We start from the raw sequence: 13,583 nt of genomic DNA, 5'->3' as shown, positions 1-13,583 counted from the left end.
AGGATATTCCAAAGAGACCCCATTTCAGATGAGAGACAGAGACCAGTGCAGCCTAACCGATTTGTATGTAGAATGTAAACCTAACATCAGTTGTAACACTGGAGGCAAAGTAGGAGTGAAACAAAGTTCGGCCCCTGTATGTCCAACATTTTGGTGGTATTATTTTGTTCTTGTGGCGTCAAACTGTTTAAAAAATTTCTCACCCAGAGAATCCTTCAGTACGTCTATATGGAAGTTTATCTTCTGATTGTCATATAAGTTGTGTTCTTATGTGCACATTTTTGAGGTCATCTTTTGTCCGAGTTGCGATGCTTTTGTCTCTCTTCGGTGGCGCTAATATCATCCCTCGCACATAATTCTCCCACCGAAATCCTTTCATTGTGACGAATTGAAAGAGAAAGGGAGTGTGAATCTGTAATTTATATAAGCACAATATAGATTGCTTGCTTCGAAAGTGTAAATCGTTTGCTTTGATGAAATGTTAAACGTGCAAATCGCTTGCTTCGAATGTGTAATACAAGTCCATGTTTTCTTGACTTCCAAAACTATAAGCACCATATATATTACAAGCCATCTCAGCCAGCAGGGGTTGCTTCCAAGCTAAAACAAATCAGATGGATGTTGCGACCGCAAGCACCAGCCAACCTGCCTGTTGATACCATGGCTGCTTTGTTTGGTGGCCGGAAAGCATGGCCGTCACCATGCTCACAATCTTTAACTAATGAAAATTATGGTTAAGAGTTAGTGTAAAAGGAAATAGGAATTATGCATAATCTGAAAGGAAGTCTGCTTCTCTCTATGTAACACCCCAAAATTTTCAATGTCTCTCACGTCATGTATCACTCAACACAGATTTACAGTACCTGGAAAAAACACATAAACTCGATTTGGAACAAATCAACTGAAGCAGGCATCCACTCGTATAACGATCAAATTATATTTTGCAGCCTTCGGAAGGAACATTCAAACAGCTTGAATGTAGACTTAAATCCTAAGCCTCTGCGGATGGATTGTCTTTGTCACAGCTCTGTACTATTTAGCTCCAACGTCATTATGCCCCGAAGTGGAGATACATAAAGTGGAAACCGGCATAAGGTTGGATTACCTCGTCGAAGCATGGGTGAACTTTACTGATTGTTACCTTCTAAGAGAGCCATAATTTCTCGTGACCTACAAAAAAGGAGAATAAAAGGTCAGTACTACAGAAATCTCACAAGAACAAAAGCAGGCAGTCCTATAAATTGCCATACTCCTTTTAAAGAACACAAGTAAAACGAAATAGAAGAAAGAAGAACAACCCGAGGCAGAGGCTTATTTAATCTCTTTGTCACATCTTCATCATCGTCGTCATCATCATCTTTGTCCATAAACATTCGGTTAACTGCAGAGCTATCTGATTTCTTTCCACGTTTAGATGGTTGTGTAGAGCCTCTACCTCTCCCCCTTGGAGCAGCCCTTTTCCGTCCTCTACTTGGTGGAAGAATTTCATCATTTTCCTTCAATAATTGAAACCATATTATCTTATCAAATGAATATCACAAGCCCACATTGCTTTTGTTTATGGAAGGTGTAGACGTGCAAAATTATATAATGGCTGACACAAGGCAAATGGAGGTTGTGTATTGGTAGACTTGGAAAAAAAAAAATCATACGAAAGAGACACAGGCAACTGACACTAACATAAGAACAGGTGTTCAACTTTTCATTAGCTACCACTGATTTAATGCCCTAACTCAGTTAAGCAAGAGGGTAATCCATACCGAACTGTTGTCAACCTCATCAATTCCAAGTTTCCCCGACTCTTCACTCAGAGAATCCACATCATCTCCATCATCCGCAATACTTTGAACAGCGGCAGTTGCAGCAACTGATGCAGATCTGCAGTGACTATATTAGCTAAGATATTTAATTGGGAACATGAATGCAATAACTTATAAAAGCAATATAAACCAAATGCGCAGCAGACTATTCACTGCATGCAGTTCACTACTGAGAAAAATTCCTCACAAGTCATGATTTTGCATTTTCAATCTCAGAACCTGTTTTCTTGTCTAATTCAGGTCTTAAAACAAAAGTTTGTTTCTTAATAAGACTGCATAAGCGTGACATTAGTTCTTTTTCATTCCAATTGCCTCTCATATTGAGTTTATTGAACCCCAGTCGGCATCACCAACTGTAAGGGGGAAAAGGATATGATATTGATCTTTTATAACAGAAAAACTAACAAATATAGAAAAAAATAAATGAACTTGCTATGAAAAGCTAAAGTTGTATAATGGTTAAGGGTACTAGTTGAATCAAAGCGTACTTGAAGAACCTCTTTTCATCTTGTTTTCTACTTGGATTTTGTGCTAGACTTTAATGCTGAATCCCACACGGTGGGAGCTTATCTTACAACTATATTTGTTTTTACACATTTCTCTCTTAGCCCTATAAAGCTACTGAACAAAATGCTATTTATTAATTAATGTTTTAAAATGATGTGGTCAGTTTCAATGAAAAACCTCTGAGAATGCCGAAATCCAAGAGATGCATCGAGAGTCATCTGCTTCAAGGTACTGGTGCCCCTGCCCCTGCTCCTGCCCCTTCCTCTTGTTGTAGTTTTACCCTTACCAACTTCTGAGGTGGACGTCCTGCTGTTGCGGCCTCTGGCAGTGGATGTTGAGCCAGTCATCTGCATTGCATCTTCATCATCACTGAAGGAAACCGCACTTGCAGTTCCAGCAGCACTTGTACCCCTGAAATCCTACACGTGGAAAAAAGTTTAAAAAAGAAAATAGTAGGCACATGTATCAGCCAAAAGATTCTGAAATGGATGCAACACAGAAAACCGATGCAAATTCTCGAAAGCATACTAAAATCAGAATTACCTCCCAAGGAGGAGGGGCAGTGGAGAATGGAGAGTTATTCTTAGACTGCGTAGGCCTTTCCTTGACACGTTCCTGCGCATATAATATAAATGTCTGGTCAATGTAAAATGGAAACAAGCCCTCAATTGCCATTGTGATGCTTAGGCCACATCAGGGTGAGATGTTTGACGAAAAGTAGCTCCTTAGAACCTAACACAAATTTTAGACTTCTATGTTTTCTCTTTTATGTCAAAGCTGCCTCCTATTATGATCAGATTACAAACCTTGAGCCACCTATATATTTTTTTCCCATATCTAAGAACTAAAGCCAAACTAAATGAAATTAGCACAAGAGGTCTCAAGAGACTAAAAGTCAACTACCATGCATTTGGGAACTGATTGCCTTCTTTCAAACCCCAAAGACTGCTAAGCAGGGCAAAATAATTGTCCATGAAACTGACTAGAATAGCGTAATACTTGATCACAAATGAAAGAAAATATTTGAAATTTAATCATTCTTGCCTGCAAACACTCTCCGACTTTAACGATTAAATCTTCCTCTTCAAATGTTACAGTATCTGGATCCTTAGCAATTTTCTTCTGTAGAAGTAGAAAAAGGAATTGTCATAGCATACTTCAAAAAAAAAGAATACAACAAATTGTTGAAACTTTAAAGAAAGCAAGTACTCACTCGAGTTTCTTCAAGATTGTATTTCACGCAAGAATAAAAAGCCATTTTGTCATCCTTACTAACAAAATTGTGTAATGCAATGTCCAAATCATTGACAGGAAGGATCTCCATTTTCTGCATCATCAGATATCACCATGAGGGTTTTAACCATAAAATATAATCTACACGCTGTAAGCCCATTAGTAATTGTTTTATCATTTTCAATATTTTCCACGACTTCCATTTGAGCAGTAATCCCAAAAAAAGAAATCGTATCCTGGAATCATAAACCGTTGCTTATGATAGAAAGGGACAAAAAGAGCCAATTTCCAATCACATTCAGTATTCCAGTAAAAGATTTTCCAGAAGGCAGTTGAGGTGTGCGTTTCTGAGCCCTTGTGGAACTGTTTATTCGCAAGAAACTTACAAAACTATATTCTGTAAATAAACAAATCAAGTGTTCCACTGGATGAGAAGTACAAGATGGCATGATATACTGAGTACAGGAAAGAACGAATATGACGGCTGATACCAGATTATTTTCAGCAACCAAAGCCTCTATGTTTTGCTGATTTAGTTCTTCAGGGCGAAGCCGTTCAGAATCATCAATTTTAGCTACAAAAAAGATAAGAAATAAGTAACTGAAAATCTGTGAATATATGAATGCTAACAATTAATGGACTTCAGTAATAGCTCTGACTGAAATGAAATCCCCGAGTAACAGGTTGTACTGTAATAGTGATGTCTAACAGAACTTCTCTAACAACAACAACATCAACAACAACAACAACAAAGCCTTTTCCCACTAAGTGAGGTCGGCTATATGAATCCTAGAACGCCATTGCGCTCGGTTCTGTATCATGTCCTTTGTTAGATCCAAGTACTCTAAGTCTTTTCTTAGAGTCTCTTCCAAAGTTTTCCTAGGTCTTCCTCTACCCCTTCGACCTTGGACCTCTATCCCGTAGTTGCATCTTCTAACCACAGCATCAATAGGCCTTCTTTGCACATGTCCAAATCACCGCAACCGATTTTCTCTCATCTTTCCTTCAATTTCGGCTACTCCTACTTTACCTTGGATATCCTCATTCCTAATCTTATTCTTTCTCGTGTGCCCACACATCTAACGAAGTATCCTCATCTCCGCTACACCCATTTTATGTACGTGTTGATGCTTCACCGCTCAACATTCCGTGCCATACAGCATCGCCGGCCTTATTGCCGTCCTATAAAATTTTCCCTTGAGCTTCAGTGGCATACAACGGTCACACAATACGCCGGGTGCACTCTTCCACTTCATCCATCCAGCTTGTATTCTACGGTTGAGGTCTCCATCTAATTCTCCGTTCTCTGCAAGATAGATCCTAGGTAGTGAAAGCGGTCACTCTTTGGTACTTCCTGATCTCCGATCCTCACCCCTAACTCATTTTGGCCTCCATTTGCACTGAACTTGCACTCCATATATTCTGTTTTTGATCGGTTTAGGCGAATACCTTTAGATTCCAACACTTCTCTCCAAAGGTTAAGCTTCGCATTTACCCCTTCCTAAGTTTCATCTATCAACACTACATCGTCTACGAAAAGCATACACCAAGGAATATCATCTTGAAATGTCCCGTTAACTCATCCATTACCAATGCAAAAAGGTAAGGACTTAAGGATGAGCCTTGATGTAACCCTACAGTTATGGGGAAGCTTTCGGTTTATCCTTCATGAGTTCTTACGGCAGTCTTTGCTCCATCATACATATCCTTTATAGCTTGGATATATGCTACTCATACTCATTTCTTCTCTAAAATCCTCCAAAGAATGTCCCTTGGGACCCAATCATACGCTTTTTCCAAATCTATAAAGACCACGTGTAAATCCTTTTTCCTATCTCTATATCTTTCCATCAATCTTCGTAAGAGATAGATTGCCTCCATGGTTGAGCGCCCTGGCATGAACCCGAATTGGTTGTTCTAAACCTGTGTCTCTTGCCTCAATCTATGCTCAATGACTCTCTCCCAGAGCTTCATTGTATGACTCATTAGCTTAATACCCCTATAGTTCATGCAATTTTGTATGTCGCCCTTATTCTTGTAGATAGGCACCAAAGTGCTCTTTCACCACTCATTTGGCATCTTCTTCGTTTTCAAAATCCTATTGAAAACGTTTGTGAGCCATGCTATACCCGTCTCTCCAAGACTTTCCACACTTCGATCGGTATATCATCTGGGCCCACTACTTGTCTATGCTTCATCTTTTTCAAAGCTACAACCACTTCTTCCTTCCTGATTTGGCGGTAAAAGGAGTAGTTTCTACACTCTTCTGAGTTACTCAACTCCCCCAAAGAAGTACTCATTTCATGTCCTTCATTGAAAAGATTATGAAAATAACTTTTCCATCTGTCTTTGACCGCGTTCTCTGTAGCAAGAACCTTTTCATCCTCATCCTTGATGCACCTCACTTGGTTTAGGTCCCTTGTCTTCTTTTCCCTTGCTCTAGCTAGTTTATAGATATCCAACTCTCCTTCTTTGGTATCTAGTCGTTTATACGTATCGTCATAAGCCACTAGCTTAGCTTCTCTCACAGCTTTCTTCGCCTCTTGCTTCGCTATTCTATACCTTTCACCATTTTTATCGATCCTATCCTTGTATAAGGCTTTACAACATTCCTTCTTAGCCTTCACCTTTGTTTGTACCTTCTCATTCCACCACCAAGATTCCTTTCGGTGTGGAGCAAAGCCTTTGGACTCTCCTAATACCTCTTTTGCTACTTTTCGGATACAACTAGCCAGGGAATCCCACCTTTGGCTAGCTTCCCCCTCTCTATCCAACACGCATTGGTTGATTACTTTCTCTTTGAAAATGACTTGTTTTTCTCCCTTTAGATTCCACCATCTAGTCCTTGGGCACTTCCAAGTCTTGTTCTTTTTTCTCTCTTTTGATATGTACATCCATCACCAACAAGCAATGTTGATTAGCCAAGCTTTCTCTTGGTATAACTTTGCAATCCTTACAAGTTATACGATCCCCTTTCCTCATTAGAAGAAAATCTATTTGTGTTTTTGACGACCGACTCTTGTAGGTGATCACATGTTCTTCTCTCTTCTTAAAGAAGGTGTTGGCTAAGAAGAGATCATATGCCATTGCAAAATCCAAGATGGCTTCCCCATCCTCGTTTCTCTCCCCAGAACCATGGCCACCATGAAAACCTCCATGGTTGCCTGTCTCTTTGCCCATGTGTCCATTTAAATCTCCTCCTATAAATACCTTCTCCGTCCGAGCAATTCCTTGCACCAAGTCTCCAAGATCTTCTCAAAATTTCTCCTTCAAACTCGTACCCAACCCTACTTGAGGTGCATACATACTAATCACATTGATGAGTTCTTGTCCTATTCCAATCTTGATTGCCATAATTCTATCTCCTACCCTCTTGACATCTACAACATCTTGTGTCAAGGTCTTGTCCACGATGATACCAACACCGTTTCTCGTTCTATTTGTGCCCGAATACCAAAGTTTAAAACCTGAGTTTTCTAAATCCTTTGCCTTAAGACCAACCCACTTAGTTTCTTGTAGGCACATAATACTTATCCTTCTCCTCACCATAACTTCCACTACTTCCATAGATTTTCCCGTTAAAGTTCCTATATTCCACGTTCCTAAACGCATTCTACTCTCTTGAACTCTACCCTTCTGTCCTAGCTTCTTCACCCTCCCCCGTCTAATAGGATCAAAGTACTTCTTTTGTGTGTCCTGTGTAAAGTTGATAGGAGTATATGCTCCCAAACAACTTTGAGTGGAGTTGTTCAAAAAGAAGTTTCTATGACCCCCTTGCTCATTTAACACTGCATCCGGCTGCCGATGGAGATACAGCGACCCTTGCTCACTTATCATTGTGCTCGGGCCACACAGCGCGCCACTTACGGGTGACGCCCTAGCTTTGGCGCGATTTCGTTCTGGATTCATTTTCATAAGGATTCGACGTAACCTAGAAGTGCCGGCTGTCGACTACCTGACGCCCTCCCCCTCCTCCTTTATCCGAACTGTCGACTACAAAACTTCTCTAACATGGAGATAATTTCATTTAGTCACATCAAATTTATTACCATCATTTTCATTTGAGATATAACATAACTGTAGCTACTGTATGTGAAAGTCTAGACCAATGCCAGCACTAAGATTTAACTTGTGGCAATCTAATCTGTTAACATAATGGACCTGTGAGGTTAATATGAAGAAAATCTCAGAGGCCACGGTGCACCAAGCTTCTTGTTACTCAAAAATTAAATAAGGAAATGGAACCTATAAGAGAATATAAAAATAAAGAATCAACCAATGCAAAATCTACAAGTGTGATAAGTATCTTCACCCCGGCCCTTTGTTGAAGCCTTCGTAAATATAAGAATGTCTTGTGGGTTTGCAACCTTAAAGTCATTACAATAGCAGTTATTTATTTCCAAAATGTGATACTAGAAAAATCAATTAGATTACTGACATAGGATGAGTGAATGTACCTTCCCCACATACTTCTGCCCAAATCTTTGAGGATTTATTGTCATAAATTCAGAATAGTCCACCTGCCAATTGATTGAGAGAAGTTATAATGTCGCTCGGAAGGGGGGGAGGTTAGGGTTACACTGGGAAAAAAAAGAGAGAGCATACATATGTGCACAAATACTTGTAGGTCTGAAGGCAAGACATGGGACAGAAAAAAGGCCTAGAGATATGAGAATGCATATATGAGGATCACATCACAATACCCACATCCTAAGTTAAATTGGAAATATTACCTTTATTCGGACCAATGGAAGTTGGAGCTGTGATCCGTTTACAACATTTTTCCTAGATTTCTCTATAAGAGAGTTGACCTATAGAAATTCAAATCTAAATTATTAATATACAGCATATGCATCAGAGGATATAATACATGGAAAAGGAAAGGCAAGGGAAAGTACAACAGTCAAATATTACTTGTCAATTACACTCACCACTTTGTCCAAGTGTTCAAGAATTGAGTTTGGATCATTAGGATCAATTTCAGGTTCATCTTTTAATACAATCTGTAACAGAAAAAAAAAAAAAGGAAGGTATTCATCAAAAGTTATTATGTAGATGAAAAGGTAAACACTGAATCACCTCTGTGTACTCAAATGGCCTCACTGACGTCAAAGGAATCTTGGTTGGACGGTATTGATTCCCCTGCATAAAAGTCTGTCAGTATCCAACTCAGCGTGGAAATAGAAAGCATCAAAAGATGCTGCTTTCTGGAAAAAATACATCTAACATTGACTTATGTGCAACCTTAATTTCTAAAAGGAGCACATGCTTTGGCTTTGATTCTCCATCGATCAGTGATGTTGCAACTGAAGAACCAGGTTATGTAATGTGAAATCCCATCCCTGGAACTTCCTGTGAAAAACAAAATCCATGTAAAGTCCTGTAAGCCACACTCCTAAACAAGACCAAAACTACGCACCCAGAGACAAACACAATCACGCACATACACACTCAAACTTGTACGACGAGCATGCACATGTGTAAACTGCATATATTGATAAAGCAGTATTCATTGGCACCTGAGGATCCACGAGGCATTCATGTTCATGCCCCCACACTACGAAGTCTAGGAAGCGTGGTAAAAAGTGCTCATTTATGGCATTTTTTGGGTTTGTCTTCACTCTGCAGAAAAAATTATATAACTTCATAAATAGGAACATTGACAACTTAATGTTAAACCACAACCGAATGAAATTCTGATATTAAGTCAGGAGTCCTCAATCATGATCAATCCAATCTCTCACACACACACACACCAAACCTGTTCTGATGAAGCACTAGAATGTTGAACCAGTCTGACACTTCCAACCCTTCTTGAGATTCAGGTCTCATCCATTGTACAGCATGTGGTGTCTGAAATATGAATAATATGTCCAACACATATGTATTTAGAAGCCTGCAAATAAACAGTCGAAGGCGAATTCTCAACATAAAATACCTGAAACATTCTATTGAGCCGTTCATCTCTAATATTTCCGAGACCATAAAGGGCCACTGATGTTGCACCCTGCAATTCAGGAGTTATGAGCCATGCAACATAAAGACAAAATATTCCATTCACCAAAAGAAGACATTAGATCCTCGCAATCCTACTATTTCTTAAATCCATTTACTAACCTTCCTCATGAGAATAGGATACACAGTGATCTGACCAACACCAGAAACCCCAAGACCCATTTTCCCAAAATAGTTTACAAGGTTGCACGCTGAGAGAATATCGACAGCAGAAAGATTATCCTGTCAATAACCATAATGTTAAGAAGTACCAATATATGGCACTTAAAACAGCAGTAGCAAACACATTTCAGAAAATCAATAAATATCATATAAGCGTGCGAAAGAGGGGGTCCTTGCTCCTTTTTCAGGTAATAACATAATTTTTATTAAAAAATAACCCAATTCTTCAATATAGAGATAACCATTAGCCTATTGGTACCCTCCCTCTCCATCTTTTAAACACCCGCTCTCTCTCTTTCCCTCCCTCCCTCCCTTCCTCCCTCCCTCCCTCCCTTCCTCCCTCCCTTCCTCTCTTACAGGAATTGGATATAGAATAACAGAACTGGTCACATCAAAATGCAGCTTATTCCAAAATATGAACATGTTTTTCTTGATATTTTGACAAGACCATCCAAATCCTTTACTAACTGTAAATCTACACTTAGAAAACACATCACTGGAGCAAAGGGTATGTCTGAATTTGCTGACAAGCCTAACAAGTTATAAGTTTCTTTCTTGTGAGATAGAAGGCTGATGAGGCTCGTAAGTTGAATCCTGTGGAAACTTGAACCCTCTTATTACAACCAACGAACTTGACCAGTAAGCTATATACGATACCAAACTTGAGTAAAAAACTCTCAAACCATGGTGCTAAAAGTGATTTCTGATGAGAAACATTGATAATGTTAAAAACAGAAATGCAAAGGCAAATACACAGTTACACACACAACTTCACCAGATAGAATCCATACCACTCCAGCAAGGTCGTCGTGATTTCCATGAATACTAAATACTGGCAATCCAACATTGAAGTGAGGATCTTCATAATTTACATAACCAAATCTGTTAGAACAAGCATGTTATTATTAACCCAAGGGCCTACATGCTTACCATATATCCCTAAATTTTTACAGAAAGGCAAGGTTTTTGATGTGAAATTGAATGCAAAAACACATCAGAGTGAAAAGATAATGTTTGTAGTCCTAAATCTTAATAGTGCAGGGAAATTTTTTTCCTTTTGCTCAACTAGTGGCATATGAACCAAAGGTCAACTTAGACATATCATTGCAGTAAAATTTCCAAGAAACAACAAACGTGCAGTTGATTCATAACGTACGTATTTGGAAAATTCAGAGTCTGGTCGCTAACAACTTGGAACTGCACTGGCTGATCATTGAGGCAATGACGACGGAGAATCTCAATGGCCTTAACTAGTGTTGACCTTGAAGGCTTATTCTCATGGAACAGATCACCGCCAAGAAGCAAAAAATCCACCTGATAGTAGATAAATGTCAAAATGTGGTAGTTCACAGAAAGTACAAGGAAACAGTTTCAATTGAATAGAGCTTTGCAATACGCTATTTCTCCAAATCACACAAATTGAAAGAAATAAAGAAAGGGAATCAAACCACACTAGCAAACTGGTATTCCATGGTGTGAGACTACAAATACAGCTAGAAGGAAAAATTAGCTATTACATTTTTTTGTTCCGCCATTGAGCATATCTCATCAAATGCCTGGAATGAATCATGCCGCCGTATTTCATCCTTCTCCATATAACCCAGATGGCAATCCGTAGCAACAAGTATTCGAAGCGTATCACTAAGATCCTCCCTGAAAATTATTTCACTGAAGCTAAAAATAGAAAATAACATTTGTCCAGAAAATCTAGAAACATATTGCACTGAAATTTACCTTGACAAGTCACCCATACTGATAGTCGATACTCTTTAAGCCTACAACACGTCGAAACCACAGAACAGTTATGATCTTAAAACGCCCCGATTTCGACTAGAATTTTATTTTACCAACACCTGCATTTTGCACCGCATTATTTTTAACTCAAAACCCAAATAATTGAAAGGAAAAATATTCAAATATTCCAGTTTCAAGAAACGAATTTGCTAAAAGGTTGCAGTAAATGAAAAAACCCAACATGCAACTTTCGGTATCGAAATAATAAAAAAATCTCAATTCGAATACTGAAAACCGAAATCCAAAAACCCCTAAAACGCAGGGTTTTAGCAGCACAAGAACATAATCAAACAGAGTAAATGCGGAAAAGGAAGAACAAATAATCATAGTGAAAGTTCAATTCTCTAGTTGCTGATGAATTCTGTGAAAACAAAGTTGGAAGCAAAAATTAAAGTAGTATAGTAAGCGATTCAACGGATTCGGTAGTCAAGTACCGAGTTCTTTTCTTTTTCCTGCGTTTTCTTGGGAAACAAACAGTCGATAGCGCGAGAGATGATTACCTGCGTTATAGTGTTGCGAAGACGACTGTGAGTGCGAATGTAGAAGCTGATTCGGCGAAGCTTGGCAGCCGGGAAAAGGAACGGTGGCGGGGAATTTTGAAAGGGCGATGACAGTGGAAACGGTGAAGCAAGGTACGTTGGGACTGTTTTCAGCGGTTAAGTACCAAAATACCCCTGGTGATTTCAACTATTAACAATTGTGGCCTAACTTTGGTTATTCAGATGAAAAAAGAGAGTTTGTTTTGAGTTACGTACTTAGTTAGATTATTAAATATATGGTTCAGAATTTCGAAATGTGACCATTGTCCAAGAAGGTTGCTGTACAAGCAACGGTCTTCACATATACTTTGACAGAGCGATAAAATATAATTATGAGGAAACAAACGAAGAGACAAAGCTGCATGGAACCTAGCTTCTTCGAACTTATGTGTGGCTGCTACCACGTCCCTCCCCAGTCCCCTTCCTTTCGTTTCCCCCGCAATACTACTCTTTGCCCCCACCCCTTCTTCTTTTGTTTCCCCACCACTGTACCTAGCTTAATTAGCTCTATGTCTACAACGCTTTTTTTTTCATTTCCCAAACTACCCTTTACAGTGTTACGGGTTTACAACGTCGTGATTTTAATTTTCTGGTTATTTTCCCAAATACTGCAATATTTTGAGGAGGTAAAAGGAATATATGGGGATGGGAGCTACCCAAGATCACTCTCACGCAGTTATGCCAAACGGAAGCCCTACATATGTTTTATGGCAATTACAAGTTGCATATGCACCCATATATATATATACACCCTTTAACAAGAAGGATCCTCATTTAAAAAAAATAATAAAAAATGGGAACACCCTCTTGATCATTGGATTGGCTTTAATGAAATTGTGTGGTTAAGATTAAATCACAGGCCACACAATTTCATTAAAGTCAAATCCAATGATTAAGAAGGTGTCTCTATTTTTTTAGAAAAATAAGGATCCCTCTTGTTAAAGGATTCACACACACACACACACATATATATATATATATATGTCTGTATATTTGCGGGGTCAATTTTGTTTCAGCATCCAATCTTTCAATATCAAATCCACAGTTTGAAAATTATTCGTTTCAACATATATAACTAAAGAAAGTCGATGTTTTATTATATAACCAATTGTAGGAGTACTAACCATTTATCTTGATAAATTTCCGATGTAGGATGTACATTTTCTTCACATCCTCGCAATAAATGAAAATATATTTCGTCAAACCATGCCAACAGAGAAAGACTTCTATGCTGTGGAGAACCAAAGATGCACAGGTGATCTATGACAAGAGATGAGTGGCTATATATGTCTTTCTTTTAGCTTTCGAGACTTGGAGGTGCAGTCTAACCAAGCTTAGTAGTTTGTGAACATGCTAAACAATATTCGCTTCACTTCACCTCTGGAATTTTGGAAGATTATAACCACAGACAACTGCCAGGTTGATTAATTAGATCTCAAAAATGTTCAGAATTTTGTTTTTTCGTTGTTGTAAAAACTAATAAATAAACAATTATATTTTCAGCTCTTGATCC

General features: G+C 38.7%; 1 pseudogene; it reads right to left on the bottom strand.

Moving 5' to 3' along the window:
* Positions 1-497: 497 nt before the first annotated feature.
* On the bottom strand, positions 498-12,148 carry LOC137715897 (double-strand break repair protein MRE11-like; annotated as a pseudogene).
* Positions 12,149-13,583: the final 1,435 nt, after the last annotated feature.

Source organism: Pyrus communis, chromosome 14, assembly GCF_963583255.1.
Source record: "Pyrus communis chromosome 14, drPyrComm1.1, whole genome shotgun sequence".
Lineage (NCBI taxonomy): Eukaryota > Viridiplantae > Streptophyta > Magnoliopsida > Rosales > Rosaceae > Pyrus > Pyrus communis.
The sequence above is the reverse complement of the archived record's forward strand: the minus strand, read 5'-3'. Positions and strand labels throughout refer to the sequence as shown.